Raw genomic sequence first — 14,752 nt, 5'->3', positions numbered from 1 at the left:
ATGACCATGTTTACTGGAGCCTCTAAAAACTTCCTGGGTAGTGTGATCTTATTTAAACAGGTTAAAAATGACATCTGGAAGACTATTTTGGGATAGACTTCTGAGTGATTAGTTGATGTTTATTTTGAACATTGAAATAATGAAGTCATAGAAATGTTGATCTAGTTATGGGCAATTTAGTAACTACATTAGATTTTTTAACACATTTCTAGTTAATACAATAAAAGCAACTGATGTTTTAGTTGGTGTAATTTAGTTACATTTATGTGTACTGTCAAAAATAGAATGTAGTTTTGTATGAAAGGAAAGGAAAGAAAAGTTAGTACCCTCCTTGAACAGCATAGAAGAAGTACTTAGGTCTAACAACATGCACATGGTAAAGGTACTGTCACCTACTTTTTGGCATCTAACCACTGTTTTTTGTTTTAGCTTTATTATTATTATTAAAAGGTGAAAAATATGATGTAAAAATAAAGGTAATTTTGACAATTGATGAAACGGCTCATTAAAATAAAACACAGATGGAGGCCAGGGAGACTAGTGGGTAAAGTGTTTGCTTTGTAAAGACCTGAGTTTAGCTCTCCAGAACACACGTAAAAAGTTGGATATGGGTATATGCACTTATAATGCCAGCACTGGGAGGCAGAGACAGGAAAAACCTATGTTCAATGGCCAGCCATTCTACACAATCAGCGAGCTATGGTTCAGTGAGTGATCTTGACTGACAAAGTGAGATGGAGGACAATACAGGAAAGCATCTGACATGGACCTCGGGCATCCATACATACATGCACAGGTATACATACCTGTACACACATGCATGCACCACACATTCACACCAAAAATTAAATAAAAATAAAATGACTTGAAATAAGAGCAAAGAGCTGAATTTGGATTGACACTTGAGTGGGAACATTACCATGAAGGCAAAAATCTGCCTAAAAAGGAAAGCAAATGTGTACAGTGAATGAGTATAAAAGAAGTAAACATGGCTGTAAACCACAGTTGAGACAGAAGTTAATATTTCACAGTCAGCATCAGAGCATGCTGAATTCTATATTCCTCAGCTGTTTTCAGCTTGGAAAGGAATAGTGAAAGCATGGGGTGTTACGGAAGACACAAAGGAAGAAAAGAGGGATCCAAAGAAAATGTAGGTGCCCTGGTTTTGTTCTTTCCCCAAAGCATGATCTTTCCTTTCCATGAAAATATTCCTTCCAATGGATAATCTGGGGCACTTAAAGAGAAGGATTTAAATCAAAGAAACATTGGCTTGTTCAGGGGAGTGGAAGACAGAATGTTAAGAAAGCCTGTCAGCTCCACCACAAGAGAAATCATATCAGTTCTGTTTATTACAGAAGGTTCCACATCTGGAGTGGGACCTGCCACAAGCAAGTAAACATCCCATGAAGGAATGAACAGACCTATGTTTTATTTTTAGAAACCTTAGGTAAGTGTTAATACTGACAAGATGGAGACATTAAAATAAAACTAGGTTCAAGTTCTGTGGTATACAATTGGTCTTTATAGCTAGGACTGATAGATATGTTCAATGTTATTGTTAAAATCACTTACTTTACTAGGTATGGTTAGCAGGTGAGATAGGATGCAGAAGCAGGCTAGTGTAGAACAATTTCATTCATGTGAGAAAGGGCATTTGTAGATTTAGAAAATGTTAATTACTGCACAAAGGTATTGCAATAACAACAGCTGGAGTAGATGAATAGCCTATCATTTTACTAGACATTTTTAATGATACTTTATTAACAATCCTCTTGTCTCATTCAATTTTATCACATAGGCTATCTGATAAGATAACTGCAGAAGGGGTAGATTCAAAGTGCATCTAAAGATGAATCCTTTCTTTTTGTACAACCATGGTTTAAATGTTAACCTTCATCCATAGCATAGATAGTTCTATATGTACATACCACCATCTTCCTTCCCTTATCCACCCTAAACAACTTCCTGAGGCTTAGCAGACATTTATAAATACTTGTGTTTCCTGAATGGAAAATCTAGTATAAAATAACCTTTTTGTGGGTCTGGTGATATATAGCTCAGTGGCAGAACACTTGCTTGGCATGTACAAAAAGGTTCTACATTCAATCTTTGGAATCAATGAATAGATAAACAAACCAATAACCCTTTTGCAGAATAGAAATTCATATTATCTAAATATATTACCTTGTAAGAGTTGTATGTTTGAAGAATGTGTTCTTGGAGTTTCTGCACTTCACCCCTACCTTATACTATCAGGGGAATTAACACAGCAGATGTAACTTGGCCCTGAGAACAAGTGAGAATCACCACAGACCCAGGATGTCCAGGCATGAAGTTCTGACTCAACAAAAGAAGACACTGTGTAGCTTCTCTAAGAGGATACCTTTCTCCACTTTATGCTTTCCTGGCAGCATAAACTTCCTTTTAATTGACCTTGAGGTAGTCTTCTTCCATATCACTCTATCCTCCTCACACTAACACGGCATCCTGAGCTTCCAGGAAGCAAACATTGGGATTGACTTTAAGTGAATTGCATTTCTAAATACATTGTGACTCAGAACACGGAAAGCTGTAAGGAACAATTTAGCAAACTAAATTTCATTTTTAATTTGTCTCAGATTTTAAAATGTAAAGTCGGTGGTGGAAAGAAAATATTTTATTCAACATGCTATCATTCAACCAATTCTAAAATTCATATTATGTACAGAGTTACATTTAGAGTAATCTCTTTAGAACTAAATTGGGGTTGTCTAATAACCAGGAAATAAAGATATAAATTTGCCTTTCAAATTCATAGGAGCTGAATAATAAATAATTTGCTAACATGAGTCTCCAAATATATTCCCCAACTTTCTTTAAAGAAGATCAAAATTACAGTATGTTCAATAAATAAACACACTTTGTGTGTAATCTAGTCATCCTGAGGTTTTCTTGCATCCACATAGTGTCTTCTACTGATGTTTTAAAGCAACCGTACTGATTCTCATTGTACCTTGTTTTGCCTTTGTACTACTGTGTACTTGCCATGTGTGGGCTTTTCAACTTCTAATATTATTCTTCAATGTGAATATTTTCTCTGCAGTTTACTTAGAATCATGGACTTGATATTTTACATTAATAAATTTCAGCTTTATGTCCCCACGTTATTTTTTCTTTAAGCATTATGTTTTTGATTCCTATCCTGCATCAGAATTGTTACTTAACAGCAACTGATAGAAATAGCAGCAACAGCAGAGTTGGATATTGGATAAAAGATACAGTAGGTACTTATTAAATCTGCTTTCTTATCTGAAGCCCACAAACAGGGATGTGTGTGTCCCACAAGTATGAAAGTCTATGTCAATTTCAGCTATAAGATCACATAACTATTGCAATTAAATCAATAAATAGAGGCACTAGCAGTTTGTTGTTTGTGTCATATTTATGCTTCCCACAAATACACTATTTGGAAGAATCCTGTTTCTGTGGAAGTGCATGTTTCCATGGGTTCCAAATCTCCAAAGGAAAGTAAAGACGTTTTGGACACAATCCAAACATAATGGATGTACAAATATAAAAGAGAAATTAAAAAACCCATCTATACACATTTGAATGGTGAATACTGGTGTGTGCTATCGATTTGAGGAAAATCTATCATATTCAAAATTACTTAGAAGCAATTTTAGTTGTTTCTATTTTCTTTCTTTCCTTCTTTCTAGTAAATGATTTTTAAAAGAGCAAAAATATTTTATGTGTATTACACATTTTCTTTTATTAGAAGTTGCTTTTAAATCTAATAACTATTAAGAACATAGAAAAGTTATGATATGCTTATTGTTTCCTGGGTAAAATATGAATCTACTTAGAAAATAATTAAATTATGTAAAGTAAAATATTTCACATTTCCAAAGGAATGCTTAGAATTAAATTATAGAAATTATAACTTTTTTTTCTTGATTTGCTCTCCTATGAATTGGTAATTCTTGCTTCAGAGAACGAGCTTTCAGAAGACAGATGTACTTATGCTATATGGAATTTGACATACTTGGTTAAATATTTAAGTTGGTTTAACATTTAATCAAGACTTGTTACCCCCAAAACAAATTGTATCATCAGATTTTTTTATTTTAGCTTGATATTCTTATGAGCTTTCATTTAAAATCTAGTATTAAAATAAGAGATATTAAACAGCTATTTCATTCTGACATCATAAAATAAACTGAACTTTATTTTAGAAGATGTATTTAACAACCACATAATTAGAAGCATTTTATTATACCAGCACGATGTAGTGAGTAGCAGTTCTCGCAGCGAGGATGTGTCTGTCGCATAACAGGCTGGAATTTCTAATTCACAGTGATGAAACAATACAGTTATACATTATTTTGCTCAATATAAGCCCCATAAGAGGTGAAATCAAAAGTGGGTTTTAATTTTTTAAGAAGCCTCCATTTCATCTTATAATATATTGTTTCATACAGAAAAATACAAATAACATTTAGAGTTTTACACATGCTGCTTCCATTTCTGCATTCCTGATGATTTTACTCACAGTAGTCTACTTTCTGGGATCTTTGCCACCTGAGTACTGATATTAACTCAGTAGGAAGATTTCAGAGGTGAATTTTTGGATATATTAATTAATATGACTCAAAACTTTCAGCTTCTTCCTCAAACATAATTCACTTTCTTATTCAAAAGTGTAGTCTTTGAAAATTAGAGTAAAATTAACACAAATCAACACAATCATTCTTTATGTAAGGCTGTATTTTTGTTTTAACACCCTTTAAAATAAACACCCTGTTCCTGGTATCTTTATTCTAATTAAAATATTTCCTTTTATTAAATTTTAGTTATGGATAAAATAAATGAAAATTATTTGATATTCAGCTTCCTATGAGAATGATTTTTTCCTGAGATTTACAGTTTCATATTTTGCTATAAAACTGCAAAAAAAAAAAAAAAAACAAACAAAAAAAAGGACATAGAAAGCAACCAACAGAATCTCAGTCAACTTCAAACAATGACTCCTCGCTACCTCTAAGATAACCATCCCAGGAGCTCTCAAAATAAAAATCGAGTGGCCTTTCAGGCGGAGAATATGATGGGAGCCTTTAAATTCCACAGATTAAATGATCCTAAGAGCTTAATGTTTCCAGGGCTTACTGAAACTCCTTCCATCTGGCTTCTGTAACCAGTGCGCTGTTTCTTGGGTACCAGCAGAGGGCGCTCTGGCATTGTTGACATCAGATAACTCTGTTCGCTGGGCTAGCATCTTGTTCCCTGGAAGGAAAGAAGCTATTTCCCAAGAGGGTTGTCCCTGAGCATCTCAACGGGTCAAGCTGTTCCTAAATTATTCCGAGAAGCTCTAATTTCAGACCACTAGATGAAAGTTGTGATTGCTGAAGGACTCCCATGGTCCTCTGTACTAAAGCTCTCTAATTGTCCACCTGGGTTGTTTTGCTGGAAAACTGCTGAGCACAGAATTTCATAGCAGGAAAATTTTGTAATGGACATTAGGCTGGATGCCTATTTTTTTTTAAAAGAAATTGAAAATAAATAGTTTTAAAAGTATAGAAACACTATGAATCAGAAACCACGCTGGATTTAATCTTGGTGACCAGATGACTTAATCATGTATTTGTTCCCGTGCTTTTGTAGTTCTCTCGTATGACACATTTTGTTTCTATTTAGAAAATATATTTTTTAACTGATTAAACTTTCTGGAACCAGCGTTTAGGACGATTGTAAACAAATAGGATTAGGTTGGGGAGTATTAGTGTGTTCTTATTATGTAATATGAATTGCAACAATGCAAACAGGACTGTTTTGAAGCCTTAGACCCTTTTTACTTTGTGAAATACTCAAGGGACTATGGGTAGAGTTCATCAGTACAACTGGATGAATACTGGGAGGATATAGGATCCTCTGTGACAGCCTGCAAGGCTTCAGACCCGTTTCCAATTCTGGTGATTGTTTTTCACTGACACAAGAAGAACATCTTAAAGCCGTTTTCTTTGTATTTGAGATAGCTCTTTTCCCAACAGTTTTGCAAATTCCATTCCCCCTTCCCCGTATTGTGTGAAATCAATACAGAACTGAAATTTGTGCATATGAAAGTGGTAATTTACAGAGTTTTAAAATCAGAAGACAAATAAAATCCACCTTTCAGGACGGAGTGAGGAGGAATTAGACCACCAAGGATATTGTTTCTGAACTCTTTTATTTCCTAAGTCAGTGGATACATTTCCGTCATTCAGGTTTAAGAGAATAAATGTTATAAAAACATATCTTTTAGGCCATTGTCCATATATAGCCCATTTCTAGGCCTGCGTAAAAATTGCTATCACTGTCTCTCTTGTACAACCTGGTTCAGTTTATCTATGGCCGATGTTTGACAGCATTTATGATGTGAATCTATAAAGATACTCAAACATGGAATATTTTCTTTCTTGGGCCTAGGCGGGATGCAAATCAATTTATTGCCTATTTCTCTTTCCATTGCAAATATGATTAACTATAGAACTTAATATTTTATTGTTTATATATATTCTCGATGTTTAAGTTAAAATGTTGAAATATTTTAAATCAGCATTTTAAATATATATTGGATGCATTAATTCAGACCCATCTGACCCACAAGTCCTAAGGCAAATCTTAATTATATGTAATTTGGTAATCTGCCCTGCCTCTGGAGGTCCGGTCCAGAGTAGCTATGAGGAGGAGAGTTCTGCAGTCTGATTTCTCCCGCAATGCGGGATTCAGGCCTCTGGGCCTTCAGTTCCTCCTTGAGAAGTGGTGCTCAGTATCAGCTCCTGAACACCAGAGAGCCGGTTCTTCTGTGGGTCTTGGCTTCAGAACTCATTTAGGAAGACCGCCCTATTCGGATCCCCGCTGAGAGCCTAGACAGTGGTTTCAGGCTGCTTTACTCCTGCCTGCCCTGGTCAGCTAATCACTCCAGTATTATCCTCTTTAATATATCTTGAGGCACACTCTGGGGTCCTTTGAAAGGTACCTTTGGTGACCACATCTGCGCTAAGATCCTCAGCTGAGAACCTCGTGTCTCTGTTTTCAGGGTTGTGGTTTAAGAAAAACAAAACAAAATTTTCTTCTATTTCATGCCTTTCTTTCAGGTTTTGTCCACTACTCGGATTCGGGTTTCAACCCAAAGCAACTGATTGTTATAATAGAGTGGACGGTTTCAGTAAAATACTGTTTAGCTGTTTACAGTCTTCCCATTTCAAATTTTTATTTGTAAATTACTTAATATCCTGTATGTTTTATAGTAGGGAAGAAGCGATTTTATTGCCTTACTTGCGGGTTTATATGGAGGAGGAAGAAGAGGAGGAGGAGAAGGTGGAAGAGGGTCCTGTCAGCACCACGGACAGCGCAAGGCGCGGAGGGCGCGGCCACTTTGGTTCATCCTCGCCCAGCCTCCCCTTTGTTCCCAGGCCAGGCAGGCCACATCAGAACAAAGACTTGCGTCAAAGCTCATTCTCAGCCTTGGTTTTCTTAGGCTCCAAGGTTGTGGAGTGGACCTACCTTAACTAAGTCTACCTCATGGTCTTCCAAATAGAATAATTTACCAAGTCTCAGTTTCTGTCTTGGTCTTTCCCGTGATTCGACAACTTTGACTGATTTGGGTATTGCGACTTTGCCTTGGTCTTTTAAAGCTAGACAAGGCCGCCATGAGACTGGGTAGAGAATGGGAGAAGTCAAGGGCTATGGGGGACCGGATGTTCCTATTTCCACAGATGACTGAGTCATTTGAGTTTTCTTGTGCAATGAGGTCTGGGCGCTATTTAATGCTAGACTCCCTCTCCTATTTTGTTTTCCCAATTCAGGCCAGGATTGAGAACAACCTCATTCTGTTTTGAAAAGGCCAGCGCTTCCGAATGCGGACTCTCTAGACCATTTGCTCTCCTGACAGCTGTCAATGAAACCTCTAATATTCCCCTTGGGGATATGCATGCGGGGTTCCCGGACTCTGGCTGAAAAACATATGACTCTTGCATTCTAAAGATTCTGAATCAATGCAAGGAGTCCTTATGCTGCACAGGATGGGTTCATTCTAGCTCCCTTCCGTGACGCCTGCAATTGTTTCTCCCCACCCTTTCCGACCCTGAGTCTCTCTGATGTCCTTCAAGTGCAGTCGTAGGCTCCGCTCTTGGCATTCACCGCGTGCCTTAATTGTATGACATTAAATCAAGGTCCGCTGTGAACACGGAGGGCAGAGTCTCTGATCTTGATCCAGAAGCAACTGACTCACTGCAACTATCACACTTTCCTCTCTGCCCTTCAGCCTCCCCTGGAGTTCCGGCTTGGAGTCCCTACCCCCAGGGTCGTAACTCAGAGCAGTGCTCCATCTCAGCTCTCCTCCTGTCACATCTGCTAGAGTTGCCTTTAATTAGTCTGCGTGGTGGAAGAGAAGATGGGGCATGAGCTTGCGTATACTTATGCATACATCTGCATGCCATTTACAGCGCACCTAAAATCCATACATACGTCTATAAATCTAGTTTTCAAATGATGGCACGGATCGAAGTTAATTACCCCTCTGGTACAGATCTAATTTCGTAATCGTGTTATTTTACTGAAGGCAATTAACTGAGCTGGTTTGCCCTGAATCCCTTCCTAAGACATCTGTAAGGAAAGGCAAGTCTTTAAGGACCACACCATGCGTGTTCTGCTGAAGAAACCTTTGTCAGTCATCTCCTGCCATCGGAGAAGAAATCTAGCAGATAAAACGAACATAAACATGCATGTTTGTATGTCCGACAAATACACGGATATGCCTCTGATACCCCAATTTTGGTTGGGAAATTTGGGGGAAAGATCAGAATCCCAGGGCGGGCTGGGTCATCCTTCTTTGTATGGCGGAAAAATTAACTCAACAGCACCTGCCGAGTCCCTGGAGAGCTGGGGCGCATCTGGTCTGGCTATGGTTTTACTGCAGGGAGAAAAGGCTGCTTGTTCTGGCTTCCTCCGGCTCTGGAGAACAGAGATCTGGTCTGAGTCTGCTCCCGGCGCAGGTTAAGGGCAGCGCAGCAGATATGCACTCTCTGCGGCAAAAGTCGGGAGGAGACCCGAGTCAGGGGCTCGGCGGAGGGAGGGCGAACTGGAAAGAGGAAGAGTGAGGGGAGTTGACCTCTATGGGCGGAGCCCTCCGGACAGCGGGGCCGGAGGCGGTGGGCAGCGGCTCTTTTCACAGCGTCCCTTGCGGCTGGGTGGGCCAGGGGGAAGGACGGGCTCCAGCTCTCTCGGAGGAAGCCGAAGAGCTCAAAAGCAGGTTTTGTGCAGAGACCCCAGAACGCTCCCCTGAAAAAGAGAATCAAAGGGCAGAATTAGAGCAGGAGGCAGAGGGAGGAGGGGGAAGCTGGAGAGGAGGGACGGGAGGCGGGAGGAAGAACTCAAGGGAGCCGAGGTGACCCTGCTGACCGGACCTAGTGATTTGAGCCGGGGGGCTCTCCTCAATGGGCCGGGCGACAAGGGAGCTGCGAACTCAGCCCCGGCTTCGGAAGCTGAGAGGATGCAGTCAGGACCAAAGAAGTGGTTTCCGGAGATGGAGTCCTGAAAGCGAGTCCTCAGATTGTCCTCTGTGCAGTCCCAGCGATTCGCGCATCCCGCGCGCCCTTACCGGTCTAACCCCTCCCTCAGACCACACGCCAGAACCGCATTCTCCAATCTCCACCCCTTCTTGGTTTAAGATCCTGCAAACTGCAAGACTGAAGAGTCCCGACAAGAAAATCGAAACGATCGATGAAATAAAGAATTGCATATACATATAGCCCTAGAAATCCGAAGGAGAAAGAGCTGCTAGCTCTGCTCAAACCTTCAGAGGACCAAAGCGTTTTCAGGCGCTGCTCGACGTGTTCTAGGAGGAAAGAGGAGGCTGATCGGCTTCCACGGTATAAGGTGCTTTAGGGTGGGCGGTGGGGGCAGGGAGTGGGTGGATCGTAGCGGTCCGGTCTTTCCCCCTCGCTTGCTGATCCAGAATTAGGGATTAATGGCTCGCTCCAGCCAAACAAATAAGGCATCTGCCTTCAGCACAAGAGGATTACACGGGCTGCTGACGTCACCAGTCAGACAGATGTTGGCTCCCAAAGTCCTGAACAGCTCGCAGTGTCCTTGAAACCAAAGAGCCGCAGAAGGCGCGCAGCCCCCAGGAGCCGCGCCTGGGCAATGCAAAGGGCAACCGCCTTGCCCTTGCCTACACTCTCCTGGGCTCCAACACACTGGCCGCAAGACAACTCCCTAAAATGTAGCTGCTCACCCCCCCCCACCGCCCCCGTCCCCCGCTCCTCCCCATAGCACTCCCCAGACCCCTGTCAAGGTCCAGGCTGGCTCAAGGCAAATCCAAGTCAACACACTTAGTTTCCTTTCACTAAAATGTAGACAGTGAACTACTCTCTCCTTCCTCACCTAGGATCTGGCACCCCAGGGCTTAGGCATGAACAATAAGCACCTCCCTCCGGCTGCACACAGCCATACTTCAGATGAGGGACCACCTCTTAATTCTATGGCCAAGGCTTATCTGCACCTTCTCAACCCCACGATCGTCCTTTCCCCAGGCCAAGGTCTAAAATTATCCTTAATCTTATGAATGCAGCCCCGATGGAGTGCCTTCCTAAACAATGACTCCCTTCCAAACTATCTCTGCTTTCAGGGAGCCCTGGGCCACCATTACAAGAACCACAAAATCCCATCATGGAAAGGATCAGGATACCATCAAATGCCATTGAGTTTTCTCCTCAAATGCTTTGAAGATGTTGCTTTGTTTGTTTGTTTTTAAATACGGGTGTCTAAAATATCTCTATCATCTACTCTAAGAAACGAGGACATTTTAAAGAATTGCACTTTCATTCTTTGCTCAAGTGTGATGGCTAAAGATCAATAATTCATTTTCTTGCAATTAATTTAATTTTAAATTTAAATATAAATTGTTTTATTTTTCTAATTTGTGTATTATTTGTGATTTATATGAACTTCTAGGCCTTTACCGGTCACAAAGAAGACATCTTACAAAACAAGTCAGATGTCGCAGGGTTGAAGGTGGAAATTTAAATGAGCAGTTTTCAGTGTATTACATAATACAAAGCAAAATAATTTTGATGGAGCTCATTTCTGAAAAGGTTAAGGTAATGAAACCCATGGACAAAACAACGTGGATATTTGACACAGAGCCAAAGAGAGCCAATCCTGTGCTCTAAACTGGATCAGTATGTAGGAGAAAGTCTGTTACTTTCTTGAGAAAAAAATAAATGTTTGTCTAACTATTGTACTGTTAGTGTTGTGCTACCGTGCCTACCCAGGAGGAAATGGGGTAGCAGCATCATATCTCCATTCATACTATTCCTGTCGATCAAAGTGGCATTTAATTTTTCCAATTCTGTGCATTTAGAGTCCCAGTCACTGATAAAAATCTATTAATTTGCTACAATGTTGTCCAGCTAATCCCAGGCAAAACAGTAAATTTTCTCCTTCTCTACTCCCTTTGAATCATACAAGGAACAGCGCATAACAAAATTTGTGCGTTTAAAATTGTTATTTATGAGTAGCAGAAGATAGAAATGACCTTTAGTTGAGTAGAGAAGTTATAATACCTGTGAGAAAGGGCAAAAAAATGGACATATAAATTATCATTTCTTTAAAATTTGGCAGAAATGTGTATACAGTGTGACTTAAATTTAAAATCTAATTTTAGTTTAAATTCAAAATTTAATTCAAATTGTTATAAAATATAGTAAGAATTGTTTTTCCTCCAACAGATACTACAAAGGTAAACTTCCCTTCCACACTCAAACAATTTTGCTGGATTCTGTTTGCTAAATAATTAGTTCGCTGTCCATGGTTTTGATTCATATGAAAGAACAAGCTCTGGGCGTTTTGGGGAAATGTAAAGTCGAGGTGTTTCTGCAGTCATTTGACTTCCTAACGGATGGAGATTGTGTAAAAGGAGGAAAGGGGTATACAGGCCTTACATCCTCCTCTTCAGTCCAGTCATTTCATTTTTTCCCTGTATCTGTCACCAAAAAGAGTACCAGAAAAAGTGTGTGTGTGTGGGGGGGTACATTTCATTTTTCTTGAACTGACAAATGATTGCTCTATGTATGGACCCAAAGATCTGTAATAAGTAGGATATAAAATTTGTCTATCAGCCCTCCTCTTTCCCCCTCTTCCTCTTTGGTTAAGAAAAATAACACAGATATTCTTTAGTTTTGTAGAGTCCACTTTGTCTGCTTTTGAATATGGTTTAAACTAGAGCAAGAAATTTTTATAAAAATAATACACAAAGGGAGAGAGAGAGAGAGAGAGAGAGAGAGAGAGAGAGAGAGAGAGAGAATACTCGTCTGGGACATCTCACTGTCTTTATTTTATGTTCATACAGCGGTGGACAGTGTAGATAGCTATCGCACACCTGCGATGAGCCAATTAAAAAGAATCCCTCCTGTAAACCCATACTTTCTAAGGTAGTAAGGAAGGCACGATGATGTAGTGGCTAAGTAGTTTCTCTGTCCCAATAGCAAACAGCATTCTGTCTTACGTTTTCAAACAATCTAAAGACTGACAGAGTCGAGTAACAATAACTTTGTCCTGGGATTCCTCCAGGGTATGAAAAGAGAAAGGAAAAATAAAATCATACTCACCACCACTACCACCATCACCACCACCACTACCACCACCACCACCACCACCACCCCACCACCCCGCATCCAAATAGTTGGGTCCCCCCCCCATTCTGCCCTTTTCTCCTTCAAGATTACCAGGACGGGGTGTTATTTTCATATGTGTGTATAACACGGCACTTATTATCCAAAACCCCAAGAACTCCTATGGCCCCATATAGGGCACAGACCAGCACAAATTGTTCGAATACAAGCATCTGAGAAACAAGAAAACAGACTCTTGGTTTCAAAGCAAGGTCCATACCCACCAGGCCAAGGGGCCCAGCCTTAGCCTTAGCGCTTCTTCAGGTATGGGAGGGCTGCTCCTTGCTTTTACCCCTCAAAGTATTGAAAACTTGAGAAATCCTTATACCGGAAGAAAATGGCCTAAACACAATAGGACTCGCCATTTTCTACTTGCGCAACACAAAGAGCTTGGCGCTGCCCGCCACACAAAGAAAGCGTGGGCCGTAGAATTCTTGCACATTTTCAAGAGGCAAGAAAATGTCTTCCCCGAATGGCAGTTTATATTGTCTGGGCACTGTCAGACACACACACACACACACACACACACACACACACACACACACACACACACACACACACAGAGGCACCCTTCCTTAGCCATGCATGGTCTATAGAAGATCCTAGCTTTGAGATTTAGATAAAAGACGCACCAAAGGCTCAGTGCTAGCAGCGCGCTGGTCGCAGTCACTCTAAGTCTCCCCAGACAAGGGGTCCTAGCTGTGGGCTGCGGAGGGCTCCATGCTAGGTGTATTGCGGGGGTGGAAGCGCATCCTCCCCCGGTCTAAGATCCCTCCTGATTCCATCGCTCCTTGAGATAGCCCCGGAGCTCTGAAATCTCCCTGACCCATTTCCTTGGAGCGCTGGGAACCAACCTTGCAGCCTGGATGCTGAGAGGGCAGCAGCTCTTAAGGATGTTCAGTGCGCGGGAAGCCCTGATCTGTGCGCCTCCCCTGCCCCCAGCCCGGGGCTCCAAGCCACCACTTACTATCCAAACCCTAAGCGAAATGCTGCCGCTCAGGTGCAGAAAAAACAATCCGGGGAGTCCCTATTAATAAAAACATCCAGACACAGGCAGCAAGGCTGCTCACAAAGGGAACACTCTCAGTTCACAGCGCGACGCAGAGCTCAAAAACCCAGGAAAAGACAGTACTTACAGCAGGTGCGCGTTTGGGTAATCCGCGGTCAGCTCATTTGGTTTGCTAGTCTGTGCTTTAAAGAATGAATGCGCATCTCTGTATATTTGATTTTACATGGCTTCCATCGTTGAGAAGGAAAGAAACAAAAATCTTGTAGGCTAGAGCATGGGGGAGGGGGATGGAGATTTTCATTGTCTACGCTCTGCACACGCAGCCCAAGAAAAGACGAATATTGCTGTGTGGGGCTCCTTCTACTTTCTGCTTGAAATTCAGAAGCTTTCAACGCAGCAAAGAGGGGGTTTGGTCTCCCTCCCTCTGCGTGTTCCACTCCTCTCCTCTCCTCTCCTCTCCTCTCCTCTCCTCTCCTCTCCTCTCCTCTCCTCTCCTCTCCTCTCCTCTTCTTCCCTTCTCTGTCACTCACCCTCCTGCTCTTCTATAGCTAGTGTTCTCTCTCTCTCTCTCTCTCTCTCTCTCTCTCTCTCTCTCTCTCTCTCTCTCTCACTTTTTTTTTTCAAAAGAGGGCAGGTCGCTTCCTGCATCCCAATGAGTTAAATCAGTCCCTTCTTCTCATGCATCAGCAGCCTCTTTAACAATCCGAGGGCTGCAGGCACAAAAGAGCATTTAGCTGCCTCCAATTTGTGTAGAAGGCCTGCCCTTAATTTGTTTTAGGAGTATAATTAAATCATGAATTTCACGAAATATAAAAATACCAAATTCCCAACTTCAGCGAGTGAGCCGCTAATGGTAACCTTTGAAAATAAATCCCTCCTCTTCTTGGTGTTCTTAGCCAGGGCCTAGAAAGTCCCAGATACTTAGAGGACAAGGGTCTGGACCCAAACCTACATGCCCCTCCCCCATTCATATGTCAAGGTCACACAGATAACATCCCTCATTGCTCTAAATTAGAGCCTTTCTTTTTTTCCTTTTTAAATTTTTTTCTTTTAA

At 41.1% G+C, this 14,752-nt stretch overlaps 1 long non-coding RNA gene and 1 other non-coding gene across 2 annotated transcripts; one reads left to right on the top strand and one right to left on the bottom strand.

Annotated features, from left to right (window-relative positions):
- Positions 1–295: 295 nt before the first annotated feature.
- On the top strand, positions 296–422 carry LOC114690147. The gene has a single exon (XR_003734034.1). It is a non-coding gene; the product is annotated as a U6atac minor spliceosomal RNA (small nuclear RNA).
- A 5,763-nt stretch (positions 423–6,185) lies between these two features.
- LOC114690077 lies at positions 6,186–14,174 on the bottom strand. The gene is made up of 2 exons (XR_003734021.2): positions 13,826–14,174; positions 6,186–9,297 (listed from the first exon to the last, which is right to left on the bottom strand). It is a non-coding gene; the product is annotated as an uncharacterized LOC114690077 (long non-coding RNA).
- Positions 14,175–14,752: the final 578 nt, after the last annotated feature.

This window comes from Peromyscus leucopus, chromosome 5, assembly GCF_004664715.2.
Source record: "Peromyscus leucopus breed LL Stock chromosome 5, UCI_PerLeu_2.1, whole genome shotgun sequence".
Taxonomy (NCBI): domain Eukaryota; kingdom Metazoa; phylum Chordata; class Mammalia; order Rodentia; family Cricetidae; genus Peromyscus; species Peromyscus leucopus.
The sequence above is the reverse complement of the archived record's forward strand: the minus strand, read 5'-3'. Positions and strand labels throughout refer to the sequence as shown.